Here is an 11428-nt window from a genome sequence, read left to right on the forward strand (position 1 = left end):
AGAAGAAGAAGAAGAAGAAGAAGAAGAAGAAGAAGAAGAAGAAGAAGAAGAAGAAGAAGAAGAAGAAGAAGAAGAAGAAGAAGAAGACTACTTAGAGAAATGGTTTATTTCAGTTCAATCACTGAGAATTCAGAAGGGCTGCGCTTCTTGGGTATCAGAGAGCCCCAGAGAAACAGCAACCAACTGAGACCTCCATGATTATTTATGTGTAACTCAAGGACATGAGAACAAAGACATAGGAGAAAAGCAGTTCGCAACATACCATGTAGGAGTTTTTGTCAGGGGAAAGGGCTGGGATGGGATGGTTTGCAACATGCCACGTGTCAACATAGTGTAAACAATCTTATCAGGCCAGAGGGAACGCAGTGGCCAAAGCAAACATCTCTGACAGGAACTTGCTCTTAATTCTGCTGACTGTCGTCCTGCAGAATCTCCTCTAAATTCTAACCACGCATTCCAGGAGCGCGGGAACTGTTGTTCCTCAAGGTCCCTTCCTTAGCACACTCGGGTTCAGTCACTCCTTTGGCCTGCATCTCCCCACACACAGGAAGAGTGAGCTTGTGTCTTCTCTGGTTGTTCTTCTTTTTAAAAAGCCACCAGTACTCAATCATGGAAGATCCACCCTGCCAAGTGCCATGAGCTGTACTGGGAACTTCCAGACACTGTTATTTAATAACAGATACTTGCATGCTGTCCTTCCAGATAAGGAAAGGAAAATTCAAGTCCTTTGCCTATGATTAGCCAGCCAGAAGGTCATACAGCTGTTCATAGGTAATCTACAAGATGCCTGGATCCACTGGTTCTGTTTAGCAACTAATAATGACCTATTTCACTGAGAAGCTGTGCTACCTGGCCATATTCCACAAAAGTTTCCATGTTGGGTCAAGTTTTCTGCAAGTTATAATAAATATCATTATTTTTAAAACTTTGATACATATCATGCATATGACATATAATTCATTCACTTGAACAGTACAATTCAGTGGTTTTTAATATATACACAGATATGTACAATCAGTAATACAGTTAATGTTAAAATATTTCACCACTTCAAAAAAACCCTGTAAACTTTAGTTTCACCCACTACCTCCTCAGAGCTCTCAAGTTTAAGCAATAACTAATCCACTTTCTGTGTCTATTATTTTCCCTATTCTGGACTTTTATATGAGTAAAATCTGTAATAGGTAAACTTTTATTTCTCTGGCTTCTTTCACTTATAATGTTTTCAGAGTTCAACCAATTTATAACGTATTTCAATTCTACATTATTTTTTACGACTGAGTAATGCTCTATCATATGGATATACCACATTTTGTTTCTCCATGTATTTGTTGTTGTGTTGGATGTTTGTGTTGCTTCTATATTTCAGCCATTATGAATAACACTGCTGTAAACATTCATATAAAATTTTTGGTGTGGGCATGTTTTCCTTTCCCTTGGGTACACATCTAGGAGTAGAATTGCTGATTTCTAGAACTCTCTGCTTAATCATTTGGGGAACTACCAAAGTACTTTCCAGTGGCGTCACGATTTCACATTCATATCAGCTGTGGGTAGGGATTCTGATTCTTCATATCCTCACTAGTATAATAATGTCATGATTCAGTGCTAAGTGCTAAATTATTTAGTAACCTTAAAGGTCACTAAGCTCATAGGAATGAACAGCTAGATGAGGCAACAGATAAATAAAATACATACACATACACGCACACAAATAAGTTCATAAAAAGGTAAACAGAAGGAAAATTTCCTTATAGTATAATGCTAACCAATAAACAAATCAAATGGTGGAAGTGGACTACTGCCATAGTTCAGCATTTCATAGTTATAAATCAGGTAGGAAAAGTGGGTAAAAATTTGTTGAGAAATAGTACATTTACAATCTCAAAACTGTGTCCCACAAAATATTTACTAATCATGAACAGAAAGAGGAGTGACTTTGCCATGGAGGGAAACCTTCAAGACAACACCTTAATTAAGTAATCAAAGTTAACATCACTGATAGGGTAAATCAGATTTATGTACCACCTAAGAGTAGGCAATAAGAATTAGATGTCATTTCTGCAATATTTATGACAAAGATACATTATTTGAATCTAATCCTAAGGAAAACAGATAAATCTACACTGATGAAAATTCTACAAAACAACTGTCCTCTAATCTTCAAAAGTGACAAGATCCTAAAAGTTAAGGAAAATCTAAGGACCTGTTCTAAATCAGAAGCAACTTAAGAGGTAGATGGAGTCCATAGATGGGATGCTAATGATACATTGTTTTCTTGTTTGTTTGTTTTAATTATTATATTTTTTAAAATTTTATTTTAAAAAGAAAAAAACAAACACAAAGGCAAAAATGACAAAAACAATTAAAATGATGCAGAATTTCAAAACAAGTGATAGGAAAGTAACAATAGTTGTTATATTACATATTGTTATCTTCAAAATAGATATCTTTTGCTGAGATCGCCAAACATAGGCATGCAAGATTGATCAAACAATTAAGCATCAACTGTTCAACAAGCCAATAGAAATAGTAGTACAGTTACCCCAGCTACCTTGTGTGTGTGTGTGTGTGCGTGTGTGTGTGTGTGAATTCTTTGAGTTTGATGGTTGTGCCATGCATAGTAGGATAATGTCCATGATGGGTATGAAATGCACACTAAAATATTTGGCTGTGATGGAGCACTGTGTCTGCAACATACCCTTAAATGGCTTGTTGGGTGTGAGGGGAATTTTTAGAACTATTTGAAGTTTTTCTACAGTTCAAGAAAAAAATAACCAAATGTACAAAGATGACATGGTCAAAAAGCAAGAGAAACAGACAACAGAAAGAAAGCCACTGGTGATTCAGACAAATATGGTCAGGGAAAGGGGTCAACATAAAAAATTGGCAAAGAAATTGAAACTATTTAAAAATTATCACACTGATCTTAGAGACAGATGGGAAGAATTAGTGAACTGGAAGAAGAAAGTCAGAACAGAGCATAAAAAACAGAATGGAAAGGATAAGGCAGAAGAATGAATCCTAGGGATTTAGGTAAAAGGTCTGACATGGGTCTAGTTGTTATCCCAGAAAGACAGGAAAGAGAAAATGGAGGGGATGCACCATTAGCATAGAGAGCTGATAGTACTTGTTATGGTTCATTTCGTGTGTCAACTTGATTGGACTCGGAGAGTTGGCTATTTCCTGCATGTGACTGTGAGGTGTTTCTAGAAGAGATGAGCAGGTGATCAGATGAATTCATAGATTGAATAGAAAGGATAGTCCTCACCAGTGTGGGTGGGCACTAGCCAATGTATGGAGGCCTGAATGGAACAAAAAAGCAGAGGAAATCTCTCTCCCCTCTTTGCTGCCCACCCCTAGGAAGACAGGAGGACAGGTAACCTTCAGAGGACCAACAGAGGGGGACATCTGACTTCATCACAAGCTAGGGAAAACAGGGGTTAATGGAACGATATTTTCCAAGCCCTAAAAGAAAAATAATTACTACCTAGGATTCTATGTTCATTGAAAATAACCTTGAAGAATGAGGGTGAGATCAAGCTATTTTAAGACTGAAGAAATCTAGGAAAATTTATCACCAGCAGACCCAGACACGAAAATACTAAAGGGAATTTCTTCATGGAGGAAAAAAACTGACCCCAAATGGAAGCTCAGAGGTAGAGAAAGGAACAGAGAACAGTGAAAAGGCCAATTGTAGCTAAGTCTAAAGTCAGTAGAAATTAATGTTAAAATATAAGATTAATATATACCAGTATTGGTATGTAATCGTCAGAATGTACAGTTATTGGTGGCTAATATTTATTTTATATTAATACATCAATAATGTACTATAAGATTTAAAGTATAGTAGATGTGGTTGAAAGCTATAGTGAATGTTTAAATTTTTCAAAATTTAAAAGAGTAAAAGATCCACTCCCACTGATCCCCTTCAAGATACTTCCTCCTCACCTTTTGAAGTTCCGGAAGTCCTCTTTCCTCGGTGCCTTTGGTTGCAGTGTCATGGCTGTCTGGACATCCTGGATCGACCCAAATCATTTACCTCTCATGGTCATTTTGACTTTAGGGGAGATCCAGAAGTTGTACGGTACCAGATCCAGTGAATAACATGGACGATGACACACTGTAATATTTTCACGAGCCTATGTTCCTTTGAATGTCACTAGGCAGCAGTATTCCTTATAATTTTGATCACACCTTGTAAAAATACTGCCCAAAGAGGACTTTCAGAACTGCCTCAGAAAATGGCAAGAATGATGGATTACTTATGTTTAAAGAAAGGAGGAGAATTTTGAGGGGCAATTAATGGCAATGTGTATTTTACCGTAATAGTTTTTTTAAAAATTTAAACATTCATCAAATATTTTGACCACCCCTTGTAGGCAGCAATGAAATACAGAGCAAAACTGGCTCAGAAGTTAGGAGAGAGTAAGTAAAGTTAAAATTTTCTAAGGCTTGTACATTACTCAGGAAAAGAGGAATGTTAATTTGTATGTGACCTTGATAAATCAAGGGAGTGTATTTTAGTCTCTTGTATAACCAGTGAAGGTTTATAAAAGAATTTACAATTGCTGGAGTAATACAGAGGGAGAATGAGTATAAAAATAGGTCTAAAGATGCTGGAAGAGGAGAAAAAAAGGGAATTGGGAAGAAAGCTGGAAAACTGGTACAGCTCTGTTACTGTCATGCTAAGTAGATTAGATAAAAAGTAGTTCTAAGGTCCAGGGATCTAGCTCAGCAGCACAAGTGCCTGCCCGGCAAGCGCAAGGTCCTGAGTTCAATTCCCAGTACCCCCAAAAATCAAACAAAAAAAAGTGTCTGAAGAAGTAGTTCTAGCAAATAAAAATATCCTTCCAATAACAAAATCATCAATTCAACCAGCCTCAAAACATGAGGTAAAACATTAATGAACTACAAGGAAAAAAAAAACTCACACCAAGTGAAAAATATTTTAAAAATTTAAAAAGTAAACAATACAGAAAAATGTATATGGACCAATGGACATATATAAATCATTTATACATTCTTTTTAAATGAAGAACATTGCAAAAATTGTCCCTATACAAGACCTACACTCAAGTCTCATAAAATGTCAAAGGAATGAAGAGAAACTTTCTTAGTCTGATAAAGAATTTTGACCAGAAAAACCTACATAAAACATCCTTCACCATAGTGAACTATCAAAAGCTTCCCCCTAAGAGCAGGAATGAGACCACACGGATCACTGTCATCGCTTCTACTCCACACTATTCTGGAAGGAAAAGAGACGAGATTTGAAGTTTGAAAGAGAAAAATAAACTTGTCACTCTTTGCACCTGACATGATTATGGTGGAAAATGCAAAAACAGGAGTCTACAAGTCAGTTATTAGAATGAATTTAGCAAGACTGCTAGGAATCGGTTTCAATTACTATATTGACAAGTAAACTATGTTTCTATACATGAAACTGAATGTAACATTTTATACATATAATACAGGCTGCGTATAGCTCAGTGTTTCATGCTTTCTCAGCATACACAAGGCTCTGGGTTCAATCCCCAGCACAGATAGATAAATAAATAACTCCACAACAATAGCATCCAAAAGCCAAATAACTAGGAATATATCTAATGAAAAGACTCAAGACTATTCTGCATAAAACTATAAAAGGTGAAGTAAAAGCAAAGCAGCCTAACATGAAAAAATGTACCATTGAGTCATGACTCAAGGACTTACTGTTGTAAAAATTCCAACTCTCCTCAAATTTATCTACAGTTTTAATTTGATCTAGGACAAAAGCCAGATATAGACGGATGCTGATAGAGAGTATCTTAGCTATCTTAGTGGAGGAGGATGGACAATTACTTCTTCAACAGGGCATGAAAAGCACTACAAGGAAAAGCTTGATAAATTGTCATCAGAGGAAAGAACTATTCCGTGGCCTATTGTTCCCCTCCCTTCATGTTGTCTTTTGATGAAGGTAAGAAATTTGAAACACCTATAACCAAGAAAAGAGTCACATTGTTACTTAAGAAAGAACTCCTTTTGATAAATAAAAACAGAATTCAAAAAAATATAGACAAGAAACTTGGATGAGGATTTTACAAAATGAAAGAGCTAGAGTATAGATCTTAAATGTCCCCCAAAGGCCCAAAGGTTGGCTTGGTGGCCAGTCTGGCACTATTGGAGGCAGTGGCAACTTTAAGAGAGGACCCAATGGGAAGTCTTTGAGCATTGGGGGTGACCCTCAAAGGGGATTATGGGACCTCCAAATCTTTTCCTCTCTTCTTTTGCTTCCTAGCCATGAGGAAAGTGGTTTTGCCCTACCAAGGGCTCTTGATCTGCTGCCAAACTATAAGCTTGAAAGTAATTTAGCCAACCAACGTTGCCCTGGAAACTCTAAAACTGTGAGACAAAATAAACATAGTCTTTTGATATGTTCATTATTTGAGGTATTTTGTTACAGTATTGAAAAGCTAATATAGAGGTATTTAAAATGGCCAATATGAAAAGATGCTCGTTTTCATCATTTACAGGGGAAAGCAAATTAAAACGACAATAAAATTCAAACACATGTCCACCATAATAGCCAACATTGGAGACTGAGAAACTCAGGTGTTGGCAAAGGTGTGGAGCAACTGGAATGCTCACACACTGTTGGTGGAAGTGTCAAGTGGTATGAGCCCCAGGAAACTGTCTGACACTGCATTTCCCTACTTTCTGACCTACTCCTAGATCTGCACCAAGCATTAGGAGGCTCACGTGCAGCTGACATGGTTCCAGAATATTCCCAGATGCCTCCATTGTTTGTAGCCATCCCAAACTACAAGCAACCCAAACCCTCACCAACTGCAGAACGCAATAAACCAGTAAATCCATCCAAAGTTACACATACAAGAATGAAAGTGAGCATACCACATAGGATAATTCTCAAGGTTGAGGGAGGAAGCCAGACATAAAACACACGTGTGAGTCCATTCAGCTCTGTCCTTTTCAACTTCATGGAATCGCTGACCTGAGGGGTCAGGACAGTGGCCACCTTGAAGGAAGAGGAAGAGGGTGCCTGGAGGACTCCAGTGGGGTTTGCTGGACACGAGTGCTGTGTCTCACATCCTATGCTCTTGTTTTTCTTGTCATACTTTGGTAATATTCACTTTTGAGGGTCTGGGATACAGACTTAACTCAATAACTCACTGTAAAGCAAGCTTGTACAGTTGTGATGTTTTGAGTAATTAAACATTGAATTGCAGTGATCCAATAGCTTTTACCAAGCAGGTTTTCTATTCTCCAGCCACTCTTCCTAGAAAAGACTGAACATGTGAGGAGAAAGCTCTTAAATGAAAGTGAATACTACTTTATCTTAGTGATGTCTTTGTTTCCCCCTGTTCCACTTAAGCTTTTTCCTGAGTACAATAAAAGCCTAATATCAGATCCTAGGAAGTCTTTTGGCCTGATTGTAGAGCTCCGTTTGGCTCAGTCAGGCCCTCAGACATCAATGGATGAATGTAACCAGTATGAGTTCTGGGGGGTTTTGTTGTTTGTTTGTTTCAGTTTTGCCCCTAGGGATGGCTTTCTGTAAAGAGTTGGTAGGGAGCCACATCAAGCGTGGGTTTAGGCTTCTCAGTTCTGGGTCACTGGGATGGTTACGTCACTTACTGCCCAAACTAGTGCATGTAAGGTTGAAAGAAGGTGTTACTGATGGTTACGTTGATGCACTGGGCATAACCAGCTCCTTTTTAAGCAAACTGGGAAGAAAGGCAGAAAACACAGCTTGGGACTGGGAACTCACTGTACACTACAGAACCCTCCCAGTGTAAACCAAGGCTCCTCCGGGATTTGAGCTGGGTTGTCAACCGTGTTATTAAAACGGTAATTGTGCTCTTACTTCTACGTAGCAGCTAACGCTATTAGCTCTGAAATGGAAACCTGTACTAAATGCAGCTCTGATGAGATGCACGGCCTTTTGTGCTTTCCCAACCTTATTTGCTGGGTGCCAAATACCACTGCTGAGCGGAAGGTGCCTGGGGCAGGTTATGCCTTCATGGCAGAGGCAAGCTGAGACTTCACCTTTGTGCTACTTGCCTCCTCTCAAGCTCTTCCAGCTCAATACAGGGGTTGAAATTCTGGGTTGTCAAAGGCAGGAGATGCCAGGGCTTGCTGTAGGAGTTTAAGAAATACTCGTTAAGGGAATCAGCGATCGTATTTGTGAAGCCCTCTCCACACATCTAGCTTTTGGACCTGCTGCTCTCTCTACCTGAGATACTCTTACCTCTCCCTTCCTGGGTTAACTCCTTCTGCCCTCAACTCCCCGGTCTGACATCACATCCTTGTGGAAGAGGTCTCTGATGGTCCCGAGGGAGCCAAGTGTCTCTGCCACGCGCTACACACTCCTCCTGTGAGGTCTCAGATTTTGAGCTGAGATTCAGTCACCTGTGTTTTCTAGGGTAAGGCAAGCAAGGCATTTGCCAGAGGAGCAGAACTGGAGGAGGCACCAGGAGCAGCGAGACAAATAATATGTTAATGCAAACAATCTCATGAAGATGCAATATCAAAATTTTCAATAAAGGCAGGATCACAATGTAGGGCTTTTTTGAAAAGTACAGACTGGTGGATTTCTGATTCAGGATGCTGGGGGAAGGGCCTGAGTATTTGCATGGCCAACAGGTCCCCGAGTGGTGCTGCCAGTCTGGGGCCCCACTTTGAGAAGAATTTCCCCTCTCCCACTCAATCCCACACCAAGGTACAGAAAAACATGTCTATGCCAGAAGCAGAAATAGCAGAAAAGCATCAATTTCTAACCAGCCATTGCATACAAGACAGACCAGTACGTCAGAGAGCCTCAGCCCCTGTGGTTGGCCCAATGATGCCTGCCACTCCCAAAGATCTCCATGTCCTGAACCTGAGAATATGCTTCCTATCTACACAGTTGATTGAGTCAACATGATATCATTAGGATGGGTCTTAAGCCAACAAGCGAGGTCCTTATGAAAATGGGAAACTGAGCCACAGGAAACACCCAGGGAACTCTGCAGAGATGCAGGCAGAGTCCAGGGTGAGGCTTCCACAGGCCAAGGGACATTGAAAAGTGCCAGGAAACCACTAGCATCCAGGGAGAGACAATAAACATGGGTTGGGGGAGCCACCTACTATGTGCTATTTGTCTACATGGCCTCAGCTAGCAATGCAGAAGGGTAGATCTGGTGACAGTTAACCATGGCTCAACAGTGGCATCTGAGAGTCAGGACTCTCCTACCACTCGTTACATTTTACCAACTTCTGTGAGTCACCATTGCCTCATGACCTCAGAATGGCTGTCACAGGCAAAGGTTATTTCTCCCTGAGGCATCTCCTAGTGGGAAAAGAATCCATTTTTTAAGCCTCACACAAGAAATATTCCATCACATCTCACTGGCTAGATTTCATCCCATGGCTAAGCTAGATTCCTAGCACAGAAATGGTTTACTCCTCTCCAGCTGTCCCCGTGAAGCAGAGGAGAAGGTCGTCCTTCCCTGTAGAAGGGAGCTCATCCACTGAGTGCACTAGGTAGAACCCAGAGCTAGCAATACCTTGAGGGGTCCACAAACATGTTTTACTTCTTATAGTAAGCAGGATTTATACCTCCACTGTCAGTTACAGAATATAGCTTTAAAATATTGTTAATAGAGTTAGGACGCCCTCCAAAGCCAAAAGTGTCTATTGCCTACAAAAGTGACAATGCCACCCAAGGTGACACCTCTGCCAGCAAAGGAGACAGAGAGAAAAGGCTCTTGGATGGGCAACCAATTGCGTTTACTACAATCCAGCACGTAGAAAGGAAGACACAGCCATCGGGGACAAAAGCTCATTATAGCACGGCTTCTTCAAGCATGACCAGGGTACAGGATGATTGTAGACATGGCAAAAAGTCCTCTCCCATCATCCAGTCATTGATATTTGCTACAAGGGCTTTAAAACCTCCCTCTCTTTTCTATTTGCAGATTTCCCACTGTTGTGAAAGAATTGTGTCTCCCTTTCAAAGAAAATCCCATGTTAAAGCCCTAAACCCCAAACTGATGCATTTGGAGGAGACAATTAATGAGATCATTAAAATGGGTGCAAATCTAATAAGGCTGATACCCTCATCAGAAAAGGCAGAGACACAGCTGAAGGCAGGCGTTTGCAAGTGAAGAAGAGAGGCCTCGCTAGAACACTAAAAACCAGCCCTGCTAACTCCTTAGACTTGGACTTTCAGCATCTAGAACCATGAGAAAGTAGATGCCTGCCATTTAAACTGCCTCACCAGTGGTATTTGGAGGAGACTAACATGTTCAAATAGTTCAATCCCCCTGTCACAGAGAACCAGTAACTCATCTGAGCTAACGCAGAATTCAGCCCAGAATGAACCCAATCCAATTTGGGCCTGTCTGCCTCCCACACACTGCTGAAGATCTCTGTCGCATAGGTCACAGCGCCGCTGAGCTCACATGACTGCGTTAACAGGGTTTCTCCCACTCTGGAGTTGGCATCTCAGCAGGTGTTGGCTGTCACCCCTCAGCCGCTCCATCTGAACTTGGACTGTGATGAGCAAGTGCTCCTTGAAAGCAGCAGAGACCCAGACTCCTCCCCACGGCTCCCACCATCATCCACATGGAAGGAACAACCTCCCAAGGATGGGGCGGGAGGAAGCCAGCTCATCACCTAGGTCAGAGAAGTACAGTTCACAGCGGGAGCACTAATTCATCAACACCCAGCCAACACCAGCACTGGCTCCACTGTCCTTGGCCCCGTGAACACAATGCGGGAGCAGCTGAGCAGAAGAGGCAAAGAATGATAATTCCTTCCAAGCAGCTCCTGGGTGATTGCATATTTTTCATGCGGATAGAGGGGCTGATTAACCAGAGATGGTGAACAACAGCTTCTTGCTATCCGCTGAGACACAGACAGGAGCTACACTTGACAGTGCATTTTCCACTTTCCAGATTCAAGCCCCCTCTGCCGTCAGGATGAAATGTGACAAGGGCTGATTTTTAACGAGCCAGCTGCATGGCCATCCCAGCTTCATTCCTTTCCCTAAATAATCGATAGTGCGTGGATCATGGCTGCTATAAATGTCAAGCCACAATTTGTGACTAACGCCAGAGCAAATCAGTTCAGGCAGCTCATGACTGGAGGACTCCCTCACTACAGCAGAGAAAAATAATAAAAGCGCTCAAGGCTGCGGTGACATTTTTCTTCCTATCAGCTCTCCATGCAGGAGGTTCAAGATTTCATTTAATCCTGCAGGCTCCCCAAGAGGGAGGGAGTCCCTGTTGGAAGTTTCCCGTGATGCTCAGTTGACCTTGAAGAGCTCAAGGACTCTAGGGGGATGAAGAGAACATGGGCTGTGATGTGTAGAAGTCCAAGTCCTCGGGCGAAGTGACCTGTCATTCCTAGGGACCACCACGGGCAGAGCCGTCATTCTGTAGAGGAC

Source organism: Chinchilla lanigera, unplaced genomic scaffold (genome assembly GCF_000276665.1).
Source record: "Chinchilla lanigera isolate Chin_1 unplaced genomic scaffold, ChiLan1.0 scaffold00126, whole genome shotgun sequence".
Taxonomy (NCBI): Eukaryota; Metazoa; Chordata; class Mammalia; order Rodentia; family Chinchillidae; genus Chinchilla; species Chinchilla lanigera.